The sequence below is a fragment of the Pimephales promelas genome, chromosome 23 (assembly GCF_988280905.1).
Source record: "Pimephales promelas chromosome 23, fPimPro1.hap1.1, whole genome shotgun sequence".
NCBI classification, from domain to species: domain Eukaryota; kingdom Metazoa; phylum Chordata; class Actinopteri; order Cypriniformes; family Leuciscidae; genus Pimephales; species Pimephales promelas.
Genome location: NC_142791.1, coordinates 5,726,552 through 5,753,557, shown reverse-complemented (window position 1 = coordinate 5,753,557; position 27,006 = coordinate 5,726,552). Strand labels below are relative to the sequence as shown.

The 27,006-nt window shown below is 36.0% G+C and overlaps 1 long non-coding RNA gene across 1 annotated transcript; it reads right to left on the bottom strand.

Annotated features, from left to right (window-relative positions):
• Nucleotides 1–1,967: 1,967 nt before the first annotated feature.
• Nucleotides 1,968–24,372, bottom strand: LOC148969376 (uncharacterized). Its single transcript, XR_016149446.1, has 4 exons — nucleotides 24,144–24,372; nucleotides 10,975–11,081; nucleotides 7,170–7,243; nucleotides 1,968–6,660 (listed from the first exon to the last, which is right to left on the bottom strand). It is a non-coding gene; the product is annotated as an uncharacterized LOC148969376 (long non-coding RNA).
• Between the last annotated feature and the right edge of the window lie 2,634 nt (nucleotides 24,373–27,006).

The following is a 27,006-nucleotide window of genomic DNA, read 5'->3' as shown; positions in this document are numbered from 1 at the left end:
GCCCATCCCAATTACAAACACATCATTCTGCTCCGAGCGGTGAGTCACATTCAGTCGGGCACAAAAAAAAAAAAACTGCTGAGTAATGTCAAGACTAAATCACTGCATTCAAGTCCAGTCACAAGTCTCTCATCTGTCTTCAAAGGTATCTTTTATCTCCAGACATCTGTATACACTATCACTCGCCGTCCATACCACACACAGAACAGATGCGGCAAAATGGGTTACTCCAATATTAGCAAGAAAACGGACCCCATATGGCGGACAGAGTTATTCTCAGAATGTTTCCCTTAATCATTTTACCCAGAAAACAACGCAGAAAACTGACGAGAGCTAAATCGAGCAGCGCTTTATAGAGCGGTACACATGTAATCATGCCTTTATGTGACGTATTCATAATTCTAGTGGGAAGTTTCCTTCTCTAACCACAACAGTGGCCATCTGACATGATGAATGAATAACCAGACTGGTTGTTCTTTTTTATTTCAATCTATTTCAATCTTTTTCTCATGCACATGGAAAATTACCATTTGGCAAAGCGTTCAGCCACCACAACCTCCCTGCATTTACCAGCTCCGACCCAGCATCCCTCAGGGCAGGGTTTACCAGCAATTACATTTAAGAGATCTTGTCAAAGGTGCGCCTTTAGTAAAACCATGGGAGACAGTTTCGACTCTCTGATATGTTTCCAGCACTATTCAGCAGTTTGTTTCTTTATTATGTTGGTCATGATCACATTATATTTGTTTTCAAGTTCAGAGGGCATATCTTTTTCAGGAAGCAATTTTGGCATTATTTTAATCGTGACATCGATTTACCAGAAAGGCTTTCTTATTATTTCCACCAGTAAAATTAATGCTCTACTTAATATATTTAGCGGAACACCAGTCACAACCTGCTTTTTGTTACCAGAGAAATGACATGGATTGACGCATGTAGACGAAAGACTTCCCTAATCCACATTCACACCTCATGATATTCCTCTTTTCACGCCACATTCTACAGTTACAACTTCCCCTTAAGTCAATAGCGCCTTGGTAACAATAGCAACGCTCCACATACTACATCAACATTTACCTGAACCCGACTTACACTAATAGAGCTCATTTGAAGGGACAGGTCACCCAAAAAATTGAGATATTTTTTTTTTTTTTGGGGGGGGGGGAGAACAACTTTTTTGTGCATATAATGGAAATCAATGGGGACCAAAACACTGGAGTGTCATTATATATATATATATATATACAATTTTATATTATATAAAGGAAAAAAAATATCATACTGGTTTTTAGTGAATTTTAATGAAATGAATTTTTATTTTTGGGGGACTAACTAACTCTTAACACCATCTCTTTTGTCTTTTTTTTTTTTAGCATTTTTTATTTAATAAAGGCAACTTTTTTTTGTTGTTTTTGTTTTTTGTGGAGAACAACTTTTTTGTGCATATAATGGAAATCAATGGGGACCAAAACACTGGACTGTCATTATATATATATATATATATATATATATATATATATATATTATATATATATATATATGTATATATTATTCTATATTATATAAAGGAAAAAAAAACCTACAGGTTTTTAGTGAATTTTAATTAAATGAATTTTCATTGAGGGACTAACTAACCCTTAACACCATCTCTTTTGTCTTTTTTTTAATTTTTTTATTTAATAAAGGCAAATTGCTCACGTAATAGATTTCGGAGAGGTTATTTGGATCGTTTTCCATGCTCATTTGCATGGAATGTTAATTGTTCCGTCTGTGGAGCAAGTGAGTTTGCAAAAGCAAATATTACGGATGATCTAATAAGATCCAGAAAATCAGACCGCCAGCTGGGAGAATCACAGGAAGACCGTAATCAGGTTATAAAGTAAATTGTACACCACCCCACCCCACCCACCACCACCTTTCTCAGATTATTATCCCCTTGTTTTTTTTTTTCTTTTTGAATGAAACCCTTTCAGACAGGGTCCAAGACAAACGTCTCTGGCACAACATGCCGCCAAATATCAAAGTCCATTATACGTGCCTCTCTCTCTCTCTCTCTCACACACACACACACACACGCGCACACACACACTCTCTCTCTCTTTCTACGGCGTAGTGCAGGAAGTGATTATGTGTGCCTGACGTAATCGGACCGTTCCAGGGAGGGAGAGACGAAAAAAAAAAAGCAAATCTATATATCACGAGGAGGAAAAAATGTGCACCCTGGAGTCCACGTTGACAAATTCTTTAACAAGCTGTGGTCAAAGGGAAGCTGGTTGAAGACTGACTCAGCCCCTCCTTTCAGCAGTTTACTGGAAACAAGTGGGGAGGCAGGGGGAGGAGGGAGTTTCAGAGAAGTCACATGACGCATAAAGGGCAGGGCTAACCACAGCTCCGGGAGGAGGAGAGGAATCAGGGCGAGGGGGAGGCAGATACACGCCCTTCCCTGAGCAGATGCCTCCGAATCGGGTTACTTACTCGACTGCCTGGGAGTTGGCAGGGGAGAATTCACAGACAAGCTAACCCTTTAAGTGCTGGAGACAATGATTCATACAACAAAATTAGCATTTTTAACAGTGCTTGTCCAACTTAAACAAGGAAGTAGACATTTTTTTTAACGGGTTTTTGAAAAACAATGCACTGGTCATGACTATAAACGGATGCAGCTGATGATGTCTCGTCGCTTTGTGTCAGCCTGGCTCGTGTGTGTTCAGTTACACACGTGCGATATGTCTGGTGCACTCTAGAAACCAATCATGACGACACAGACACTTGACATATAATCCCATGCCCTTGACCTTTGGGCAAAGGATGTCTGGAACCATTCTGTTAGATTTAGAGACGTCACACAAACACACATAGAAACAAACAAATGAGTAAAACATGCAAAAACCCATTTAATAATTTCCTGTGAGCTCTCAAGGCTGAGAAAGAAAAAAAAAACGATAAAACAAATGTTTGCAATGCTATTGTGGATATTGTCCTGGACAAGCTAAAAATCAAATCCGTTTTGGAAAAAGAGACCCGCATCGTCTTCGATCGCAACGCTACTGGAGGATGATTTCAGATTCAAAGTGGCAGAAGATTTCGGCAGAAGAAGCCACAGAAGAAGAAAGCTTGCCATTTTCACTCACAGAGCAAATGAGGAGAAAATCGAGAGATTTAGGGGGAATCAGGCTTCAGACTGCACAGGGAAACTCTCCTGCAGCGCCAGAAAGAGATGCTGGGATCCAGAAGCGGACGTCAGAATGACCAAACATCGACAGAGAGGGAGTGAAAGATTGAAAAAGGGAGAAAGAGAGAGAGAGCGAGCGTAGGAGAGAGACAGAGAGGTAGAGGAAGCAATGGAGACACATCACAACTCGACAAAAAATCAGTTGAGAGACCTGAAAAATGAATGTTAGTTTTCTACAAACAACTATATTCTCTATTATATAGTACACATATATATATATCTATTATATATTATGTACTCTTTCGGTATTGTGGAGAAATGTGAGGATAGAACAACACAAATAGACTCACAGATAAACATTTATAAATAATAAATACACACACTTATTCAAATGTATAGCAGCATCTCTCAACTGGTGGGTTGTGATCTATGCCGAATAGAAATCAATAAAATGCAACTAATCATCAAAAACAGTTAGGATAGCAAAATAAATAGGCTTTTAGGGAGGAGAAAACTCCTCCCAAATCTTATGTTGTTGGCTGCGCGTCCAATCAAATTCTATAGTGCAAATACACCTGTTAAAAGTTAGCCAAATTAAATGCCAAGATGCCCAGAATGTGTTTTGTGCAGCAAAATCTTGCAATATCAACACCAATCAAATGTTCAATCCTTTTTTTTACTGTACTGCATAAGTTCACTTGAAGTATCACATACTGTACATTACTACTAGTTTAAGTTCCAGGTCTGCCTAAATGTAGCAATAATGTAAAATAAATACTAAAGCAAGCACATAACCACACTTGCATTTTTGATGGAAACATGAGCCTAAAAGTCTAAATGATGGTGCATAGTAATTCAGAAACAAAATGACCACGACAAATGAGTCATGATACATACTTCCATCAGTGACGGTTAGAGGTTAACACCAAGATAAAGGTTCCCTGTAAGTCTGACATGACTAGAAACGTACCATTCATGAGAAAGACTGTGGAGAAAGACCTACATCTGTCATAACATTTGTCATAAAACAAACACACTCATTGTGTTCATAGATATGTGTATTAGTTGCTTCAAGAGAACATTTTAAGATGGGGGAAAAACAAAAAAAGTTACATTTAATATTTACAAATTCTGAGGAAATATTGCAGAGGAAAAACCCTACTCCATAACGCAAGGACAATTCCCAGGGTGGTGCTATGCAGTCGCTAAAGTGTTCTGAATGGTTAGAAAATTGCTTTGCCATTGCTACTATGTTCTGAATGGTTAACAAGTTTTTATGGCATTAAAGTTGCCTGAAAGGTCTCAACGAGCTGTTTCCATTTCTAAAGTGTTTGGAACAAGTTGCTACACCATGTTCTGAATGGTTAGTTAGTCCATTGCTAGGGTGTTCTGAATGGTTATTAGCATATTGCTATGCCATTTTAAGACTGTTCAGAATGGTTAACAAGTTGCTATAACATTTCAAGAGCGTTCATAACAATTAAACAAGAAGTGAAGCCATTTCAAGAGTGTTCAGACTGGTTAACAAGTTGCGATGCCATTTCAAGAGTGTTCAGGATGGTTAACAAGTTGATTTGTCAATTCAAAAGTATTCAGAATAGTTATTAAGTTGCTATGCCATTTCAAGAATGTTCAGACTGGTCAACAAGTTGCGATGCCATTTCAAGACTGTTCAGAATAGATAACAAGTTGCGATGCCATTTTAAAGTTGCAATGCCATTTCAAGAGTGTTCAGAATGGTTAAAAAGTTGTGATGCCATTTTAAAGTTGCGATGCCATTTCAAGAGTGTTCAGAATGGTTAAAAAGTTGTGATGCCATTTTAAAGTTGCGATGCCATTTCAAGAGTGTTCAGAATGGTTAAAAAGTTGCTTTGTCAATTCAAAAGTATTCAAAATAGTTATTAAGTTGTTATGCCATTTCAAGAGTGTTCAGAATGGTTAACAAGTTGCGATGCCATTTTAAAGTTGCAATGCCATTTCAAGAGTGTTCAGAATGGTTAAAAAGTTGCGATGCCATTTTAAAGTTTCGATGCCATGTCAAGAGTGTTCAGAATGGTTAACAAGTTGCGATGCCATTTTAAAGTTTCGATGCCATTTCAAGAGTATACAGAATGGTTAACAAGTTGTGATACCATTTCAAGAGTGTTCAGAATGGTTAACAAGTTGCGATGCCATTTCAAGAGTGTTCAGAATGGTTAACAAGTTGCGATGCCATTTTAAAGTTGTGATGCCATTTCAAGAGTGTTCAGAATGGTTAAAAAGTTGCTTTGTCAATTCAAAAGTATTCAGAATAGTTATTAAGTTGTTATGCCATTTCAAGAGTGTTCAGACTGGTTAATAAGTTGTGATGCCATTTCAAAGTTGTGATGCCATTTCAAGAGTGTTCAGAATGGTTAACAAGTTGCGATGCCATTTTAAAGTTGCGATGCCATTTTAAAGTTGCGATGCCATTTCAAGAGTGTTCAGAATGTGGCTGCCATTTCTAAAGTGTTGTAAACAAGTTGCTACACCATTGCTACCATGTTCAGAATGGTTGGTTAACACATTGCTATGCCACAAGGTGGTCTGAATAGTTGATAGCATGTTGCTATGCCATTTCTAGGATGTTCTGAATGGTTATCACGTTGCTATGGCATTGCTACAATGTTTGAATGGTTGTCAACAGATTGCTATGTGGTTGCCTTAAGCCTTAAGTGTCCAAGTGAAGCGTTTTTTCAGTGGCTATGATACAGAATATCGTAGTTGTACAGAAAGAAAATTGTGACAGTTGGTCAGTGTGGTATTTGGCCCGCCCCTCCTCCACTGTGATTGGTTGGCTGGGTAAAAAGTGACAGTGATGAGGGCTGCCTGTTCGATCAATTCGTGAAATAGAAAGCCATAAGATTGTGGGATTCTTTTATACCAGTTTCCAGAACAGTTGGTTGTGTTCACAACTGGATGTGGATGAGGCTATTGTGGTTAAACTCCTCTTAGTCATTATCACAGTTGCCATGGTGACAGGTCAACTATTGGTTGCAGATTAATCAGAGGAATAAACCATGTGATAGGTTTCCTTGGTAATGACTGTAATGCCAAAAAAGCCACCACCTTTTCCTGGAGTATTATGGGATTGTGCTATATGTGAAATTTCATTCATTCATGAGTTGCATTAAATCCCTAACCATAAGTATCAGTTCTAGCAGTGATGCTTGTTTAAACAATCGCCTCTAATGATATTCAAAATACGTTTTTGAGAATAGGAGAACAAGAAACAGGCATTATGTGAAACATGGGGGTGTGGTTGTGGATTGAATGCAGGGGAGAAAAGAGGAATAAAAGATAGCAAAAGAATAAGCAGGTCAAATGAAAAGGTGAGAGAGAGGGAGGCATAAATGTGATATGACCCACCTGACTGCTCTTACCATTGTTAAGTGGAACATTTCAGCAAACTCCTCACATCCTTCATTACACGGGCCCGTCCCTGACAAAACAGAGCTTTGCACTCGTCCCTGCATAAAAAAAAGAGTCGCATGATTTAGGATTATTTCATCTGAAATCAAAAAGCATTGTTCCGTGGCATATCAAATTATGACAGCTAAAGTTCAGACGAGTTTTCTCCTCTCTCGAGCTGTTGTCAGGCTGACATTAATAGGTCTGTTATTTAATCTGGACATCCTGCCTTACATCCTGTCTCTTCAACACAACTGGCTTTGATGGTGGCCGACACTGCATTACTCACAAAGCAGTTGGCCCTAATCTCCTGGGCAGCTGTCCTATTCAGTGCCACTCAGTAGGAGGTGTTTGGTTAGTGTGAGTGTGTGTTCCACCTGCCCCTTGGGTGGGGAGTGTGGAAAGCCCACTAATGTCTACAGGGGGTTTGCAGGGTGGCACAGGAACAGATGAGCTCTGCAGGAGAGGAGAGCTCCACTTTCCCTGATAAACCGCCGCCAACATGGGTGGATGGGTGTGTGTGTGAGCGCGTGTTAAAGCAAGTAACCCTTGCCCTGAGAACTCTCACCTTTGAACAGACAGGAACACTTGTTTGTGTGTATATATGCGGCATGAGTACTGCCCCCTTCGCCGTAGAAAGCCCTGAGGGTGATAACACACACACAATAATGCATAGTTAATGTCTCTCCTGCCAATGACAGTGCTAAAAACAAGAGTTATGACATCGTCAGTCTCCTGAGACTGGGCGCAGCCTGGCAGACAGTCTGGCACTGCCAGGTGTTTTGAGACCCTTATTGCCGTCACTCTCGGTTCGCTTTACACAAATTAAACTAACACAGGTTAGGCACAGAATCAGAATGAAAACAAAATGATTTTGAAGGGGGGGGGGGGGGGGATACAATAAATGCAAACGATAATTTAGGAAACCCAACAAACACAGTCTTTTGAACTTGCCTGAATACTTTTAAATATAATATTAACATCTACATTAATATTTGTATGAAATTCAATCTAATATGAATGTATTCTATTTTTGAATTAATCTCAAAGTGTATCAACTTATGAAAGATTAAAAAAGCCATATTTTTTGTTACTCGCTGAAAAATTACATTTTGTTACATTATTTCTTCATCTGTGGTGATCAAACAGGGAAAATGCTAATTGTATGTTATGAAAATACGTGATTGCACACTAAATTATTGTACAATTTCAAATTGTGGTTTTGAAACGTTATTACTATTTAATTTACTACTATTTAATATTTGACAGCTCATGCAAAAAAATGTTATCTGATATTTGATAAATATAATATAATAAACTGTATATTGTATCAAAACCAATGTTGTGAGTTTGGGGCAGAACTACATGTCTATGTTTGTCTGACCAATGGCAGTGTGTGTTTGAAACACAGCGTTTGTTACACAGAAATTGCATACTTCACCTTTAATATTTTTTGTGACAAGCCTTTATAGTGTATATAACGCAGGCCGAACTCAATCCTACATCTAAAAATGCTGGGTTGTTTTAATCCAACTTTGGGTCAAATATGGACAAACTCAGCCATTGGGTTAAAAATGTAATTAAAAATTTTAACCCAATGGTTGGGTTTGCCGTATTTGACCCACAATTGGGTTAAAACAACCCAGCAATTTATAGAGTGCACTACAGCTGTAGATTTCAGCATCCTGAAGAGCACAATGTTTTTTTAAAGTGCAATATATTTATTTTTTACAGAGATTTCTAAAAGAGCAGCACATCATTAATCATTTACAATGAGTGTATATGAGTGTATCATAATCATAATCATAATCATAAATACTGAATGTGGCGAAACATTAACTGTGTGGAACAAACATCCTGTTTATTTCTCTGATACATAGTGAGATAGTCTCTCTCTATATATCTTTATCTCTATATCTCAAACTAGCAATTTCTATAAATTCATGATTGGTTAGAGATTTACATAAATACATACAGCTCATGATACATGCTTTGGAATATGACTCATCCCTGCTCCTTTTGAACGTCTTAAAACAGTTCAGTCTATTTAGCACATGACGTGTTGATAGACATGAAGTGGTAATGACGTCACAGATATTCGAGTGCACTTCTCATTTCTGAGTGGAAAAATAGCTCAAGAGCATCATTTACTGGAGGCTTCTCAGCATTTCTTCTTACAATTGCAACCAAAGCGCTATTTTTCTCTGTAATCAAAATTCCCCAGAATTGTCTAAGAGGGCAAAACGTGCCTTTGGACTGAAGACAGACCTACGTAGGGTTATAATCAGCCAATCAGTGATTCCCCCATAGGCTTACTATCTGCACGCTAGGTTAAGAACTTGTGGAGTTGAAGATTATAGTCTTTCTCCAATTACTTCAACTGTAAAAAAATATTGTTGGTTTACCTTAAAAAATGAAGTAACCTGGTTGCCTTCAAATTTTAAGTTCATTGAACTGGAAAAATTGAGTTAAAACAATGAAGGCATCAGAAACTCAAAATATTATGTTTTCTGAACTACATCAATTAAGTTAAAAAATTAAAAAAATGTGTGATTACAAATCATGAAAATGTTTTTTTACAGTGTAAGATTTTTTTGGGGGGACACCTGATGATCTTTATTTTATATTCAAAAAATGTAGCCCTGAGGTTTAAAGCCACAACAATAAATACAACGCAAGCATCCACTCTGCATACGCACATAATAAATGAGGCGAGTGGCAGGAAGATGGTAAGAACATTTCTAGATCAGTCTGTACCAGCTTTGCCTTGTCAATAGAATCACTTCCTCATTAGGTAGCACATTTGCGCGTGTGATTGGACGAGTGTGTGTTTAAAGGAACAGGCTGTACTACTTGTAGTAAAAAAAAAAAGGCTAAACCACAGAAGAAGTGTCAGAAGTGTGAAACCACTAGTAAGCAGCAGAAGGGAAATTCACAAACATTGACAGGTTATTTCCCCACCACACACACTTATCATTCAGAAAAAAAATAGACCTCAATGAAATCAGACCTTAGAATTAACAGCATTAAACTGGGCCATAATTCACAAGCAGGCCCAGACAGAATCTGCAACCTTTTGGGCCATTCTTTCGAATCTGCTGAATTCATTTTAACATGTTAAAAAAGCTTATTGGTAGAAAGTTCTGAGATTACATATGGAATATGTGGGGTTTCTGACAAATTCAAAACAAGGAAACTTTATGACATAAAATTTTAGAGATATGAGAACAGAGCCGTCGCAAGGGCTGTGCGAACTGTGCAACCGCACAGGGCCTCGCGCCACTAGGGGGCCTCGCAATCCAGCTGGGTTTCCCACAAACTGAATTTACACTCTATTCAACAGATTTCAATGCAATACCTTTTAAACATTTAAAGACATCTATTCGTGTCTCTCGAGCCTCTCTCTGTGCGAGGACATGGCTGAAATGATAGTGTTCAGCCTGTTCTCACGTAAATGTGTCTCTATAACACGCATTGTGTATTTTCATACAATTTATGAGTTTTTACGTGCATGTGATACGCAGTTTTCGCGTGTATTTGATACGTAGTTCATTTGTGTGTAATACACACCTCACACCACTTATTCTAGCCAAACGTATAATACACACGCGCTACTAAACCTTCCCTGACGGCGTGTCCTAACTACACGCGACGCGATAAAATTCCAGCGACAGCAAGACGCGGACGCAACTGTGAGACGCCACACGTCAATATATATGACACGCAGAACTTCCATCCAATGAGATCTCTATGTGGGCAGATCTGTCAGCCGCGACGTCGCGGAAATAGTAACCATTTCTAAAATAGTAACTTCGCGTGTCGCCGTCGTGTCTGGTTAGGACAAAAACTCTGATTAACATGGAAAAGATACCTTTTATCACGTGTTGCGGCGTCGTGTGTAGTTAGGACACGGTGTAACCAAGCCATGAGTAGCCTATCCTATGCACGTAAAAACTCACTTTAGCGTATAAATTGCGTGATAAACACTTTGCGTGCTATAAAAACGCATTTAGTGTGATCGGGGTGGTCAGTTATTATAACATATGACAAAAACAATTGTTTAAATTATGTTGCATATATCTCCACAGTTCTTGGGCTGATATCACTTGTTGACACAGTACTATTTTCGGAAATCATAGGCTATATTGCGCAGGTGCACGTGATGCAACGCAGTCAGAGCCGACAGAGAGTGTCATTTCAGTGCCAAATAATTAGGTCAAAAACGATTTAATATACTGCAAGTAGCCTATTAGAATTTTCGAACTTGAATTTTCTCGCATTTCAGGTTTGCACAGGGCCTCGCACCCCACCTACGACGGCACTGTATAAGAAATAATACACTAATACTCTGGCAAACTTGAGGATTTCCTTGCCTCCAGGCAGCTGTGTGACTCTGCTGTTCAGATCTGCTCAGTGTAGGTTGGTTTGGGGATGAGTTACACTCATGAGGAGGTAGCATCACGTGGGCTAGGTGACGACACTGCAAGACAAAAAGAGGGAAAATAAGGTTCTGGATAGGCATTCACAAAATAAAAAGAAAAACTATACCAAAAAAAAAAAAAATTATAAAAAAAACTTTAAACAGTGGAACATTAAAAGAGAATCAGACTGTTTGAGCTGTTATCGTCCACACTGAAAGTGAATGGGAATCAGGGGCTGTGAATCTACAAAAGTCTGATGAAGTTTTTATATTTATATTTTATTTTTAAAAAGTCTGAAAGTTGCTTTGAAAATCTTGCCTGACAGTTGTGGTCACCATTCACTTTCATTGTACGAAAAAGAGAAGCTTGAACTTCTTTTGTGTTTCACATGAAAAAGAGTCACATGGGTTTCCAAAGAATTTTGGGCGAACTGGTCCCTAGCTAAATCATTTGAATATTAAAATTAACATTATATAAATGTTTAAATAAATTATATATATAAATAATATAAATGTTTTTTAATATGCATTTTTTTTTTTTACTTTTTCTCTCAGCACCACAACATTCTGGTGGCTAAAAAAGTGGTGGTTTTAAACACACCCGCTTTTTTTTTTTTTTTAAGAAATCTAATATTTGTATTCATGTATAATTTGTTTTAATGTTTATAATATTTTGTTCCAAAAATTACTGAAAATTATATACAAATTTTGTATTTCTTTTCCAAATATTTCAGCCTTTAAATGAAACCACAAAACAGTATTTCATTCAGAAATTAAAAACATATCAGACCATAGAGGTGGTGTAATGCTGTAATGTTTCGCACGAATTGCATTTGAGTAACTTTTTAGATCGAGACAAAAATGAGCGTCACGTCTTTAACCCTCGTAACACATGAGTGGGAGACAGAAACGGAGGGAGGTGATAATTGGAAACCCAGGGGGGCAGAAACGAGCCCCGGATCAAAGGAAGAAAAGAAACTCTGGGGAAGAAACGGCCGTTATAAGGGTGAGTGTCCTGCACCTGTGCCAAAAAGCCACAGAAGCATGAATGAGCATCAGAGAACTTTCCGTTAAACAAAGCGCAGAAACACACACATTCTCTGTTTTTCTGCAATTCATTCATATCACAAATACAGAAATGATGTGTCACCATGTAAGTTATGCATGGTGAGTGGGAGGGGGGATGATGCAGAGTGACCCCGTGACCTTCATCAGAGGTGAAGCTCTCATTACCCTGCCTAGTTCCCCAAGTTGTGAATCCAGGCACTAGCAATGGCCTTCATTGTCAAAACTGGGACACTGGTGCACCTTTGTCGACATTAAACATATTTAAAAAATCAATTTCAATTAGAGCCGGGCAACGATTAATCGCGATAAATCGCATCCAAAATAAAAGTTTGTGTTTACATAATATATGTGTGTGTGGTGTGTACTGTGTATAACTATTTTGTGTATATAAATACACACTCTTGCATGTATATACTTTATATATATTTATACAGAATTAATATTATGTGTAAATATAAATATTTGATATATTAACATGCATGTGTGTGTATTTATATATACAAAATATTTATACACACCACACACACACATATATTATGTAAACACAAACTTTTATTTTAGATGCGATTAACCGCGATTAATCGTTGCCCAGCCCTAACACAAGCTAACTAAAAAGAGGGGCTCTTGTTAATCTTCTAATAATCTTATTGCTGCATAATACTTTTTAATACTTAATCTTATAAGTTTTTTTCCGTTTCATGGATTACTACATAACTGAATGATTAATACATTTTCACACAGGGTATTTTTATGGTACTTTGAGGCAAGATGGTACTTTTATGATACTTTCAAACTGATAACCAACAATGGGTTCCCTGAAGAAGAAAAAAAAAATACATAAAAGTTTTTCTTACATAATGTCATTTACAAAAGTTGGCAGGCAAACTTATATTAATGCAGGCCGAATAACAATTTTTTACATAAATTAATTTCTCTGTTTTCTGAAAATTGTTCAATTGTTTTCAGACACTCTGACAACCCAATTGAATTTTTTTCCATATAATATTTTAGCAATTTGCAATATAATTGTGATATTATTCTATTTCCTTTTCAATACCACAGTATGTTTTTTTTCCATACAGCAGATGTAATTGGGTATTATGCTAATATAAGACGCCAAAGAGTTACAGTGAGGGTTAAATATATTTTAAAATAAAAAAATATTATTACTTTTACATGAGCACAGCTGCAGTTGGCCATGTTTGTTTTGATTCTGCTCTTTTTTCCCTTAAGAGAGTCAGGAAAAAAAAAAAACTCTGAATGGCTTAGCACATGAAGAACGGAATTCTGATGATAAATCCTGAGCTTGTTTCAACACATCTTTACACACACACACGCACAGCTGATGACCAACATCCAGCCTGTCCCGACAAATCGCGAACAGCACAATGTTTGAATTGACGACGATACATTCTCCGACACAGAACTCGCATGCTTCAGCACGGCTCAACGCCATTGGCCTTTTTATTGTGTAAACATCGTGGCTCTTTCAGGTAGTTTGTTTAGGACTGATTGGTTATTTACCAGGGTGAAAGAGAGGAGTGCTCTCTGACGCACGTTTTACAAACAAGCCAGAGGAGGATTATGCAATTGAATGCTAAAAAGGCCTTTTGCAACAGGGCGGGGGATCTGACTTCCGGTACAAAGTAGGGCAAAACCATCAAGGACAGAGAAATAATGGCCTTTAATAATGGCATTCACACCGACGGGCATATTCCTTTTGAGTCAGGAATCTGAATCATCTGAGAAATCATACCAAACTGTCACTTGTTTTCCAGTGTTTTCAAATAGGCCTTAATGAGTCAGAGAATTCCTGATATTGAGCAAAGACGAGAGCTTCCTCAAATCTAATGAGTTTGTGAGCTTTACGCAACAACGCGAGTGATTCTGCGGTTCAGTTTCCACCTCAGAGAGGATTTGTCGCAATGGCCATTACGCTAAATGGAAGGAAGATGTTGTAATTGTTTAACAATGAAGATTTCACTTTTTAAAAAGGAGGGAAACGTGATAATGAGAGAAAAAGAAAAAAGCCTAATTCAGTATTACTATCAAAACGCACCGAATGACTTTCACTTATAGCCCCTGTAAATGTGTGAGACAGCTCCAAAAAATGTTTAAGTGATTAAATGTGAGACATTATGAGCGTTTCTGACTGTATTGCGTGCATTAGAAGTGTTCACCTCTGACCTGGTGTTCTTTTCAACTTCACGTTCAGAGGTCTCATTGTCTTGAAATGCCATCTGTGTGTAGAAATAATATAGTGGGGAGATGAACAAATAGAGCAGAACATGTGTTAAATGAAAGTCTTAACTTTTCAGAGTTGTGAATAGAAGATAGGTGTGTTTACTTGAATGATTGCATAAACTGAAGTTATAATAATTCATTTCCTTACTCTGTATACCTCCTTAAAGATTAGATTCTCCTTTTTGTCAGAAACTTTTTTTTAATATCAAAAATTGAAGTTCAAATTTATACACAGTGGGTTCTAAAGAGACCACAATAATCTTTTTGCTAATTAAACCAAGAAATATATGGTCTTAAAAGTTTTAGAATTTTAAAAGATATAAAACTAAGAAAAAGGAAATATTTGATTATATATAAATGTACTATATGATTACTTCAGGTCAGCTAATTCTATTGATAACATGATCTTCAGGTTAAATAAAAAGGGAAAAACCATATACTAAAACATTCTGAAATTCAAGTGCATTTTTTTACTCAAATTGTTAAATTGATCATTTAATTTGCACAATTTTATTTATTTATTTTTTTAACAATGCAAAACAGAAGCATTTTCACTAATTAACCTTTTACACCCCACAAAATATATTAATATATTGCAGGTTCAGTAAATTGCACCAATTTTTATTTTTATTTTATTTTTTAATATTTATTTTATTTTATTTTATTTAGCCTGACAAATGATATACATTTTCTCAATTACTATATGACATTAAAACTGCATAATTATACAAGAATTACATTAGAATTGTTTTTGTACAAATAACTATGTAGTACACCAACACTGAAATCGTATTAAACAATTATGAAAGTACATTTATCTTGATTATCAAGGAGATTTAAATTATATATATATATATATATATATATTATGGTTTACCTTAAAAAATTAAGTAACCTGGTTGCCTTAAAATTTTAAGTTCATTGAAATAGAAAAATTTAGTTAATACAATGAAGGAGATTGATTTAATCATCAGAAACTCAATATATTATATTATCTGAACCACATAAATTATTTTAAGTTGATTTGACAAAAGAAAAATTGTTGTGATTACAAATCATGATATATAATGTATATATACATTTTTAAATGAAGTTTTTTAAATAAAATGCAGGTCTAAATAATTATTCTTACCTTAGTTATTCAGTACATTTATAAGTAACAGATTCAATTGGACTGAGTAATTGAGAACCAGACACTTGGCTCTTAATCTGAGTGGGAGTTTGCAATCATCTAGCAATAACAAGACAAGAGTAGGGGATGAGTGGAGAAAAGGGGAGTGAATGTGAGAAGAGGTGAGGAAAACAAAAACACGAGAGGGGCGTTCGGATAACGGTTTACCCGCCCTGACGTTCCACAGGGGGAAAATTGTGGAATTATGTCAGCAACATATGCAGTCTATAAAATGGCCTGATACTTGTCTTTTATTCCACAAAAGCCCATCTGCACCAAACACCGGTCCAGAAGTCTAAGCCATGGGATAATGGAAAGAAAATAGCGGACATTCTTGCGGCATGCAGCCCACAGAAACCCGGGCCGTGCAATAAAGACAGGCGAGATCACTAGTAAAGTGTACACGTTCAAACAGGGGAAAGATGCAGACAACTCGGCCACATGGGAGGGAGGGACGGACGTGGGGTCTGGCAGCCCTCCCTTATCATCTGTGGACTGACTGACCGCAACTGATGTGGAGCATTGATAAATGGAAGTGATGTATCATTGCTAATCTGAGAAACATTTTCTTTATTAAGCCCATCAGACTTTTATCAATGTTTGTTTTTAATCTTAAAGGAAACAGGAGGAAAAAAAAGCCTGACCACATGTGCAATTTGTAGCACATGCATAATAGGAAAAACAAACACAGGATAACTTATCATATCAAGTCAAAATGTGACGTATGTGGAAACGTGAATGTATATATAAGATTTGTGTATTTGAAATGCATACAAATTTTCAGTTGTTTTGGATTGCACTGTCAACAGTTAACAAACTAATGAATGTGATGCTTGTGAAACAATGTTTTTAAATGCACACTAACCAGATTTAGATTTTCTCCTCAATAAATCCAATTTGTTTCAATATCATACATTCTCACTAACTCAATACTGCTTGTTCCAAAGCTAGCCTACTTATAAACTGAATACATTGTTTTCTCATTTTAAAGGTTTCTGATGATCCAAAGCTATTTGAATAAATGCATTTTGAAAGTATGATTTAAAGATTTAAGTAAAATCAAATAGATGCAAATCATTAATAATAAACCATGCCATTTTTTTCTGGTTTTTTTATTTATTTTTATTTCATTTATGTATGACTGACAATTGACAATTATTATCACATTAAGTTTATTAAAACTCTGTCATTTGTTATGGTGTTTTTCTTATTTTATGTATTACTTATTACATATTTACTATAACTGAAGCAGATTGTTTAACCATCTAAAACGTGTATTAGGTTGATAATACATGTAATAATATAACATTTAGACAATACACAACTGACAAACAGTCTTGTTTTACTTCATTGGAAAATGTATTGATTACTTTGAATTCTCTCTCTGTCTCTACATACACACACACACACACACACACACACACACGACACACTAAAAAATGCAAAGTTAAGGTAAAAAATAACTTCTAAAGTCTATATCAAGTTTAAACAGTGAGGTCATCTGTGACACCAACAAAGCTTCTGTGAAATTCACAACTTGATTTGTGTAGGAAACATCCAAATCACATTGGACGGCATGATCAATCGCTGATGACAGAGAATGTTCGGATTGCAATCTGGACAGTGTATGTGTGTGTTTCAGTGACTATGAGACAGCCTCCCCTGGGTTGAAATAATGTGTGGTTGTGTGTGTGTGTGGGGGGGGTTAGTCCATGATTTATCAATGTGGGATTTTCAACCACATGAGCTCATTCTGTTTCCTCCACCCACTGCAATGCCACCGGAACACACACACACACATGCTGTCCGGCCCAAGGACAATTAGGTGAGGTCGTCGACGAGACAGACCTCAAACGATTCTTATGACTATACTTGGCATTAAAACAGACACAATGCGCATTGATTGACTGGTTACATTCACATTTGGTCTTTCATGCATCACAAGATTTCAAGACAATTAAAAGTCCAGCCATTTATGCCCTAATTTGTTTTGAACTGTCTCGAGGGAAGGGAGTGTCCTGCTCTAGAAAGACATCAAGCGGCACAAACGCCTTTGTAATTCATAATTTATTGGCCTCATCATTAACAGAACTGAAAAACTATCCTATTCAGAACGGCAAAGAACCAGATTCAGAGACAATGGTCTGCAGGTGACATCAGAATTTGACAAAGAACAGGAACTACAATTGAAAAGTGAAGTCAATGTACAAACAGAGGTATCATTACTCAAGGCATTACAATATCTAACATAAACAATAAGCAATAAATATATATATATATATATATAAGGGCTGTCAAACTATTAATCGCGATTAATCGCATCCATAATAAATGTTTGCGTTTACATAATATATGTGAGTGCACTGTGTATAATTATTTTATATATATATATAAATACACACACATGCTTGTATATATTTAAGAAAATATTGTATGTATATACTGTATATAGATGTATATTTATATATATATATATATATATATATTTTATATATAAATATAAATATTTTATATATAAATAATATTTTTTTCTTAAAAATACATGCATGTGTGTGTATTTATACATATATATACGAAAAATTATACACAGTGTACCCACATATATTATGTAAACGCAAACTTTTATTTTGGAAGTGATTAATTAAAATAATTGTTTGACAGTCCTAATATATAGGTTTAAAAATTGACCATTTTTTAAAATTTATTTAATTTTTTAATTTTTATTTTTTATTTAAATTTGTAAAAAATTTAATTTTTATTTATTTTTTTATTTTTTTAATTGTTGAAATTTTCATTTTTAAAAAAATAAATAAAAAATGGACCATTTGGAAGATTAAAATTGATATAGGTTTTGATTTAAAATTGATTTAATTAAAATTAAAAAGGCTATAGAAGTATTGTTCGTTGTTAGTTCATGATAACTCATTTAGTTATCTAATGTCCACAAATGAAACCTTAAAATGTAAATTGTTACTGAATAATGTTTTAAAGGGCTACATGATCTAAACAAGATTACAACCTAAAATTCAGATGATCCAGATGATTCTAGCATACAGTATTTCTAACTAAACCCTCACCATAAAAAAAACATCTTATATTTCTAGTGAGTGTTGCCGATGTTTGATGTCATTTAAGACATCCCCTTCCAGATCTTATCACCTTTTATCAATCAAAAATGTTGTACATTAGATAATCAAAAGAACTTTTCCTAATATGTTAATGCTAAGTTCATAAACCAAGCTGAAAACACACACACAAAAAGTTTAATTTGAACATTTTTAGCTGTGGTAGTATGTCACACAAATATAAAATATATTAAACAACAATATTAAGATTTAAAATAAATACACTGTAAAGCAATTAAGACCTAATAAGCTCCAATACATGCAAATGAGCAGCTACTTCCAACGGGATTCGCCCCCAATTCATTTGCATACAGTGGCACAAAAAGAACGCCTACTAGAAACCTACAATCTTGCACAACAGTTCAACATACTCAAACAACATCAACACAGAGGCTATTGACAAATTTCCCTTTGTTTCATCCGGCAGCAAGTCAGACGTGGGATGTGTGTCATGTCATAGTCCTGGTGAATGAGAAAAAGAATCAATGAAAGCGCCTGTTTCATTCATCCCAATTCATATATAAAAGGAGCTTTTGTCTGAGTTTAAGCACAAACAGAAAAAAAAACTAAAATTTAGTTTAAAACAAATTGAGAGGAAAAGATGTCGGGATCTCGTGCCGAACATCAGTACTGCTTCACCTTTAACACATAATCAGGCACGTCTGCACACATTTACACCTGTCACATCACCCATATGAATTGTCTGTTTCTTTTCATGTGTCTCAAATGCGGTTTCACTGCCCTGAGCAGGTACAAATCTGACTCACAGCTCAAACCCACCCACAACCGTGAATGACGCGCTCGATTACAATGCCGTTGTGAGCCGATTGAGGGGACAGGGAGGGGTGAGGAATCGGGAGTGTGTATTTGTGTGCACCTGGACAATAGTGTTCACGTTTACGACTGCAAGTGGATTTGGGATAGTTTAGAAAGTTCATGTCAGACACAAAAATTACTTTCCAAAACAGTGAGATGGGCTTCAGAATCTGGATCGTGGTAAATAGTGTAACTAATTTTGTGTGTGTGTGTGTGTGTGTGTGTGTGTGTGTGTGTGTGTGTGTGTGAGTGTGTGTGTACAGGTTAGCTAGCTACACTTGAGAAAAGTTTGTTTAGTGTTAGATGATATAAAATATAATTTACTTGATATAAAAGTCAATAAAAGTCTATGCAATGTCTTCACTAATATAGTGAAACAAACATCAATTTGTGTGAGTGAGTGAGTGTGTGTGTGTGTGTGTGTGTGTGTGTGTGTGTGTGTCCAGCCTGAACAAATTTATATGAACGTATGCCAACAATTTAGCAAACTCACAAAAAAAAAAAAAAAAACTGTTTTGGGGGGATTACCTCAAAATAAAAAATAAATAAATAAATCTGACATTAAAAAAATAGTTTTTTTCTTTAATTTAAAAAAAAAATCCATTCTTTTTATTTAAGGTTTAGAGATTATTTAAAATGTGTCTAGTCATTTGAAACCAATTAAAAGTCTTTTATGGCGCATCTACATGAACAGTTAAACAAAAAATTTACAAACAAATAGTTATTCATCTTTTAAATGTTTTGTTCAAAAGTATATTAATCATATTATTTATGTTTTAATAATATTTCAATTTGAAGAATAAAATAAAATAAAACTTTTTATCAGGTAAACAAAAAAAATCTAAGAAAAAAAGCACCAAACATAAAACACTGAAGAAACTATAGTCTCCTATATCAAAGCAAGATAAACAAAGTTAATAAAAAAAAATATATTTTCCCTAACTGCAATTAATAAATGAATACATTAAGTGGAAAAGGTGTGTGCTATTAATTTTTTAAAGATTGTGAATAAACAGCGACATACCAAATCTATTGGAAGACGATATGAAATATAATATCACCACAATGACCCAACCCTGATATTTTTATTGTCATAGTTGGTTACAGCTACAGGGCACTTACTGCAATTTCATTTTAGAGTTTTTTTAATTTGTGAACACGTAAACACATTTTTCACTTTCTATAGCCGGTATAAAACTTTATATAGAGAAATGCAGTGTACTTCCCTTTTTTTTATGGATGCCAGCTGTGTTATTTCAAATGGACTAATAGCCCTTTTCCTCACATCCTACAAAAAAAAAAAAAAAAAAAAAAACATGTTTCAAATGCTGATAATGGCAAAATTACATTGTAGGAACACTCTGGCTATGTGGAGGAAAACTGCCATACACACACACACACACACACACACACACTCTTTTATGAGAGATTGCCTAAATTATGGCTTACATTCAAGTGTAAATGGTGAAATACAATGGCATGTTTTATAGTCAAATTTGTTGATTTACAGTAAATTGTGGTAATTTCCGAACGGACAATAAAAGTGCAATGACAAAAGCCATTACTGACAGCAATAAGATCACACAAATTACTACTACTATTTTTTTTTTTTTTAAATAGTACCATGATAATGCCATGTTTATTAAAGCACCAAGGTGTCATATAAACACTATGGTATGTGATATATATATATATATATATATATATATATTATTTGCTTATTTTATACTATTAGATCACACACACACACACACACACACACACACATATATTTTATTTTTAACACACATCATGGACATGTGATTTACAGTACATATTTAACTTAAAGATGAGTTAATATCCCTAAAATAGAAAGTAAGAGGAATAAGGAATAATATTTTTCAACTTGAATAAAAAATAGTGGTCTGTAGACCACTTCTAAGGTCCATAAAATTGCTCGTTGGTTGAAGTTATAACAACTGACTTTCCTGCGAGGGGGTAGAGTACACGTGGTCCTGCCTCCCACTGAGAGACACAAAGGGAGATCGAACTGTGACTCACACCAGTCTCTGAGATACAAGACAAAACAGCCGTCAGAAACAAATCACGAGAACTTCATAAAGACCTTTATCACTGCGCTCGTCCAGTAAGTAACGGTATTTAGCAGCTTCGAATGGTCTTGCGATATAGGTCATCTGTCATTCATTAGAGACAAGTAAAAACTTACAGCTCCATAAATTTATATTGAACATTTTCATCACGGTTTTATGTATCCTTTCCATATTTCTGATAGATTGACAGCTCCATAAGGAAAGGGTGACTGCACAAGAGTTGGATTGATTTAACAGCAGGTCCTCTTTAAATAGTTATCCCCTTCACCCTCTGCTGGACAACAGAGAGAACTGAATGTGTGGTGTTCTTTATCACTTAATCAAAACTTCAGAAAACGTACACATTTATCAAAAACAAATTTGGTTAAACACAGTAAATGATGATGAATGGGGAAAATTTTCAGGTTATATTTCACCTTAAAAAGGAGAAAAAATAAGACTTTATATTTTATATTAACAAAGTAGTCGTAGTTTTTTTGTGAGATTATTTTCACAACATTCAAGCTAATTTTCCTCCTTAAATGAAAACCACCCCATCCAGACCTTTAAAAAAAACATCAGGAGTAAATAAGTTCAATACAACTAATGCCACCATACTTGTTTACATACAATTTACATTATATCATTGTCATTTTTCTTTGTACATTGCTGCCGATATCAAACTTGTTTCATGGATTTTTTTTAATGTTCATTAAACAAAAATTAAGATGAAAAAGTTCAATGTGACCACAAGTCACATTCAAATGTAAAATAATTATGATAATGAATTTGCAATGTAAGCATCAAAGGTTTTTAACTATCATGAAAATAACTGGTTTTAGTTCTTTATGTACAGTGTAATCTGGATGACCCAGATTTTTCTGAGTTTTCATAAGATTCACCTCGTCCTCGATATATCAGAATCTGCACTAAAACTGTATTTACTTCCAGCAATGTATGTGTTCACACTTAATTAACTACTATAGTGTTCAAAAGTATAGAGAGCGATGGGATATATCATATAAGCAGAGCGTATTATATAAATAGATATGAACATTTGCTTTGTCACAAAAGACGAACAGGAAAACATGACAACAGCTTCACAGGCTAAAAAGAAATAATTATTTCTTTAGATAAGAGAAATCCATGTTGAAAATCCAAAAATGCCTCCTCTAGCAGTTTCAGGCCACAACAGGTAACAAGTCTATTCATTTCTTAAACACAATGTGGAGTAAAAACGTGTAGGTCTCACGTCTCAGATGACATCTGGACTATTTAGTAACAACGCAGGGCAAAAAAACTCACAGTGGTCTATGGCGCCATCTTCTGGACATTGTGTAGAGTCAAAACGTTGCATATCTTAAAATCTATATTTGTTTATTTTCAGATTTAATATGTAATAAATACATAACCAGCAACTAATAATATATTTGTAATGTTAAATGAATTTAGAGGGAATTCATTTAAATGAATCAACAGTATAATAAATAATATGCATTCATTTTTTATATACAAACAAACACACATATCTGTTCTATTAATACATGTACATAACACAAAACATAATCCACCATTATCCATAAAATGAGTGCTAGATTATCGCAATCTTAAAATAAGTAGAAAAATCTTTAATACCGGACAACAACAAAACAAATGTCCAACGTAATGAATATCCCTAATGTAGATAGATAATAAATATAAAACTTTACCTCACAGTTAAAGTCTATGCATGACTAGCGTCATTTATCAGTTCCTAGCAAACCTCAATGAATCCGAAGGGGTCACTGGGTTCGTCAGTCTGTTACATAACCAACCACACGGTGTCGCTTCAGTTCTAGCAGATAACAAGAAACACAACATGCCAACCCGTAAAGTCACTAAACCTTCTCAGATTACATTTAGGACAGGAAAGTTCTTTTTCCAGAGGAAGTTTCTAGTACATTCTTTTCAGCACTTGAGTCCAGAGACGGTGCCAACTGAAACAGCAACTGTAGCGTAGCGCGCGTGTGACGCAGAGGGATATTCACAGTTGTTGAGCCCTCCCTAAAACCCACCAGATGTTTGAAGCGTCTGTCTGTGGCCGTTCCACCACCTGTATGTCAGACAGAAGCTGAACGTAAACATTTTTGCGATAGAAGACGAAAAAAGCGGCGACGGAGTAACGCGAAGGGAAAAACACAAGGTCCTGAGTGAGAACAGAACAACAACAACAACAAGACGTCAGCGAGAGGGGCGTGTCCTCAGCTAAAACGCTGGTCAACGGGTTCATTCACTCCAATAGCCTCGTAAAATGACAACCGACCCTAAACACGAATGCCATTCTGACAGACGCACACACACACACAACAACAACGAAACGAAACGAAACATCACCCGTCATCGACTCTGCATTGACCCCAAGCATTGCTGTGAAACCATCACCACGTGGATTCTCTTTCAGCCTGAACAACATAGACAGGCGCATATGCAACAAGGAGGAAGCAATGGGTTACAAAATCACTTGCACAAGAAAAACACCTTTAGAAAGCCTTTAGGAGGATTGCAACCTGAAAATCATGCATGCAGCAGCTCTCATTAAATAAAATAAAACTATTATAAAACAAATAGACATGTTGCAGGTGGTTCTTACCAGACGAAGAAGCTGTGCACACTGGTTCCCAGTCCATCAGGTCAGAAAACACAAACTTTCTTCATATGTGAAGGGTACACCGACACATCTGAAGCAGGCAACTGCATGTGGGAGAGAGTGAAAGAGAAATGAGAACAGAGCAGAGAGGTACATGGGAAGAGAAAGAGAAGTGCGACACAGCAGAAAAGGGGAGAGGGAAATAGAGTGAGAGAGAGAGGTAGGTAGAGAGTGAGAGAGAGAGAGAGAGAGAGAGGAGCACCTCAGTGTGAGTTCTTGCTGTTGCAGAGAGGGGTGGTCGGAGCTGTAGGGTACCAGAGTTCAAAGCACTGAGAGAATAAGAGTGTTATTCTGCTACAGCCAGCCAAGTCTTACACAACACCAACCAGGGGCAGCAAGTTCCTTCTGCCTATCTCTCCCTCCCTCGCTCTCATTCACCAACTCGCTCACAGATTCCCTATTCTTTCCATTTCATCTATTTCTGTTTCACTTATGTGGTTGCTCTTTCCCGCAGCTTTTTCTTCATCACTTCCCAACAAAAATGCGATTTCTTTTTTGTATCTGCAGATTAAATACATTACAAATTTGTATAGGGATGGTTTGACCCCAAAATGAAAATTCTGTCATCGTTTGCTCCACCTTAAACCCCTGCATGCATTTCTTTCATTTGCAAAACACACAAAAAATGATATTTTGAAGAGCATTGGGAACCAAACAACATCAGAGCCCATTGACTTGAATCAGGAAATCAGTTGAAACTGGAATATCTTCAGTTTGACCAACTGGTAGCTGGTTATAACCAGCTTGAACCAACTAATGACCAGCAAGAGACCATCTTAAGCTAGAGTTCAAAATATAGGCTATCTCATTAAAACAGACATGTCCTGATATTAAACCAAACAAAGACCCATGTTTCTCAAACCATCTTTCATGTTCCACAGAAAAATAAAATCATGTTTTGGAAATGACATTAGGAAGTCGAGTAAATGATGACAGGATTTTCATTTTGCTTCTTTGGAGTTTCAGAAGAGAATAATTTCCCAAATTGTGGTCATACTTGCCATGACACCAAATATATTTCTCCCAATATATATATTGTTTGAATCCCATTCATTTTATACATGTACTCTTGCTGCATGTCACTACTAAGGAATTTTAGGAGAAACATCTGAGACGAATCCAGTAATTGGCTATGAAAGAGCAAGTAAAATGTTCCTCTGGGTCTCTCCATCTCCTGCTGGTGAAGAGGGCAGGTTGTTTTGCAGTTCTAGAGAAACTTGCAGGTTTATATTATGGAAGTATTAAAGGGTTTCTGGAAAAGGGCAAGAGATCTGGATCACTGGAATTCCAGGAAAGTAAAACCAAACGGTCTCATTCCCCACTTCATGTGACATTAAGTTGTAAATGTAGACCTTTCAAAGCCATTACAGCGTGCTGGTTTGCTTTTATGGCTATTGTAAATGTAAAGGATTAAACACAGCATGCACAGTAGGATTTTGGTGAAGATTTGGTTTGGATTTAAGGTCACAGCTGGGTTAAGGTGTTTGGCCGCTGCTGAATTTGTATTTAAAGGGATGGTCCAGCCAAAAATGAACACTGTAATCATTTCCTTACTCTCCTGTTGTTTCAAACCCGTGTGACTTTCTTCTGTGGAACACAATATTGTTTTGGACCCCACTGACTTTCATTATATGGACAAAACAGTTCTTTAGAATATCTTCTTTTGTGTTCAACAGAAGAAAGGAAGTAATACATGAATAACATAAGGGTGAGTAAAAGATGCTTTTATCCATTTAAAGATTTGAAAACATATAGTTTTATTTTTTTATGTGTGATGTTTTGCCATATGCAGGTAGAAACTGTTTATACAAGTATGATATAAAATCTGCAAAGTCATCTTTCATAAATCACTGGTGTCAGGTTTAGCAATAATTAGAGTTTACGTGGAAGAGATGGAGATGTCAAGGCATGTTTTTGTGCTGAGCTAGAGAGGGCATTACGCAACCAAACTAAAAAAACAAGAAAACAAATAAAAATCTTTCAAATAACTGCATCATAAATTAGGGTTTTAAAGCAAATCGGTGCATCCAAGAACCCAGCTCATCTTCGTTTCTGAAAGACTTGACAAGATTGAAGTCTAAAAATAGATAAAAAGATTTTATAATTGTTACATAACAGTAGGCTCAGCTTCAACTTCTGATGTGCTGCCTGAAGAGAGACGGCAGTAAAGAGGAGAAAACAAGGCCGTAACCACGGTACACATTTTGGCAAAGTCAATGGGGCCCGTCAACTGTTTGGTTACTGACATTCTCCAAAATATCTCTTGTGTTCAGCAAGAAAACAAAAAAAATCATACAGGTTTGGAACAACTTGAGAGTGAGTCAATGATTTTTGGCTGAACTATCCCTTTAACTCCAGTAGGTTACCAACAAAAGTCAATGATCACTTTTGAAAAATGTTGGCCAACATTGGCACTATTTCACTCTATAACTATCCCTTTTCATATTAAAAATGAGCTGTGGACAAATGGGAACTTGCTCAGGGGAGTGGAGCATCCGTTGGCCTATTTTGCAGCAGTCATTTGCGTCAATTGGGTGCTGCAGTTTTGGAAAAGCCAAACTCAGACGCCTGGTCCGGGAATGTCAGACTTAGTCATATTAGAATCATTTCCACGTCAGTCTTACGAGTCAGAGCATTTCGCTTAGATTAAACGCTCCCACACATGCTGAGAGGCGACTTGAGTTTCTCGTATGAAAAAAGATGGGTTTTTCCATGTAAACTTGCCAGTTAAAGCACAATTAAAGCTGCACATTATCAGCCCCTGAGCAAAAAAGTAGTCAGTCAGTTTGACGGTGGGGCTCAAAGA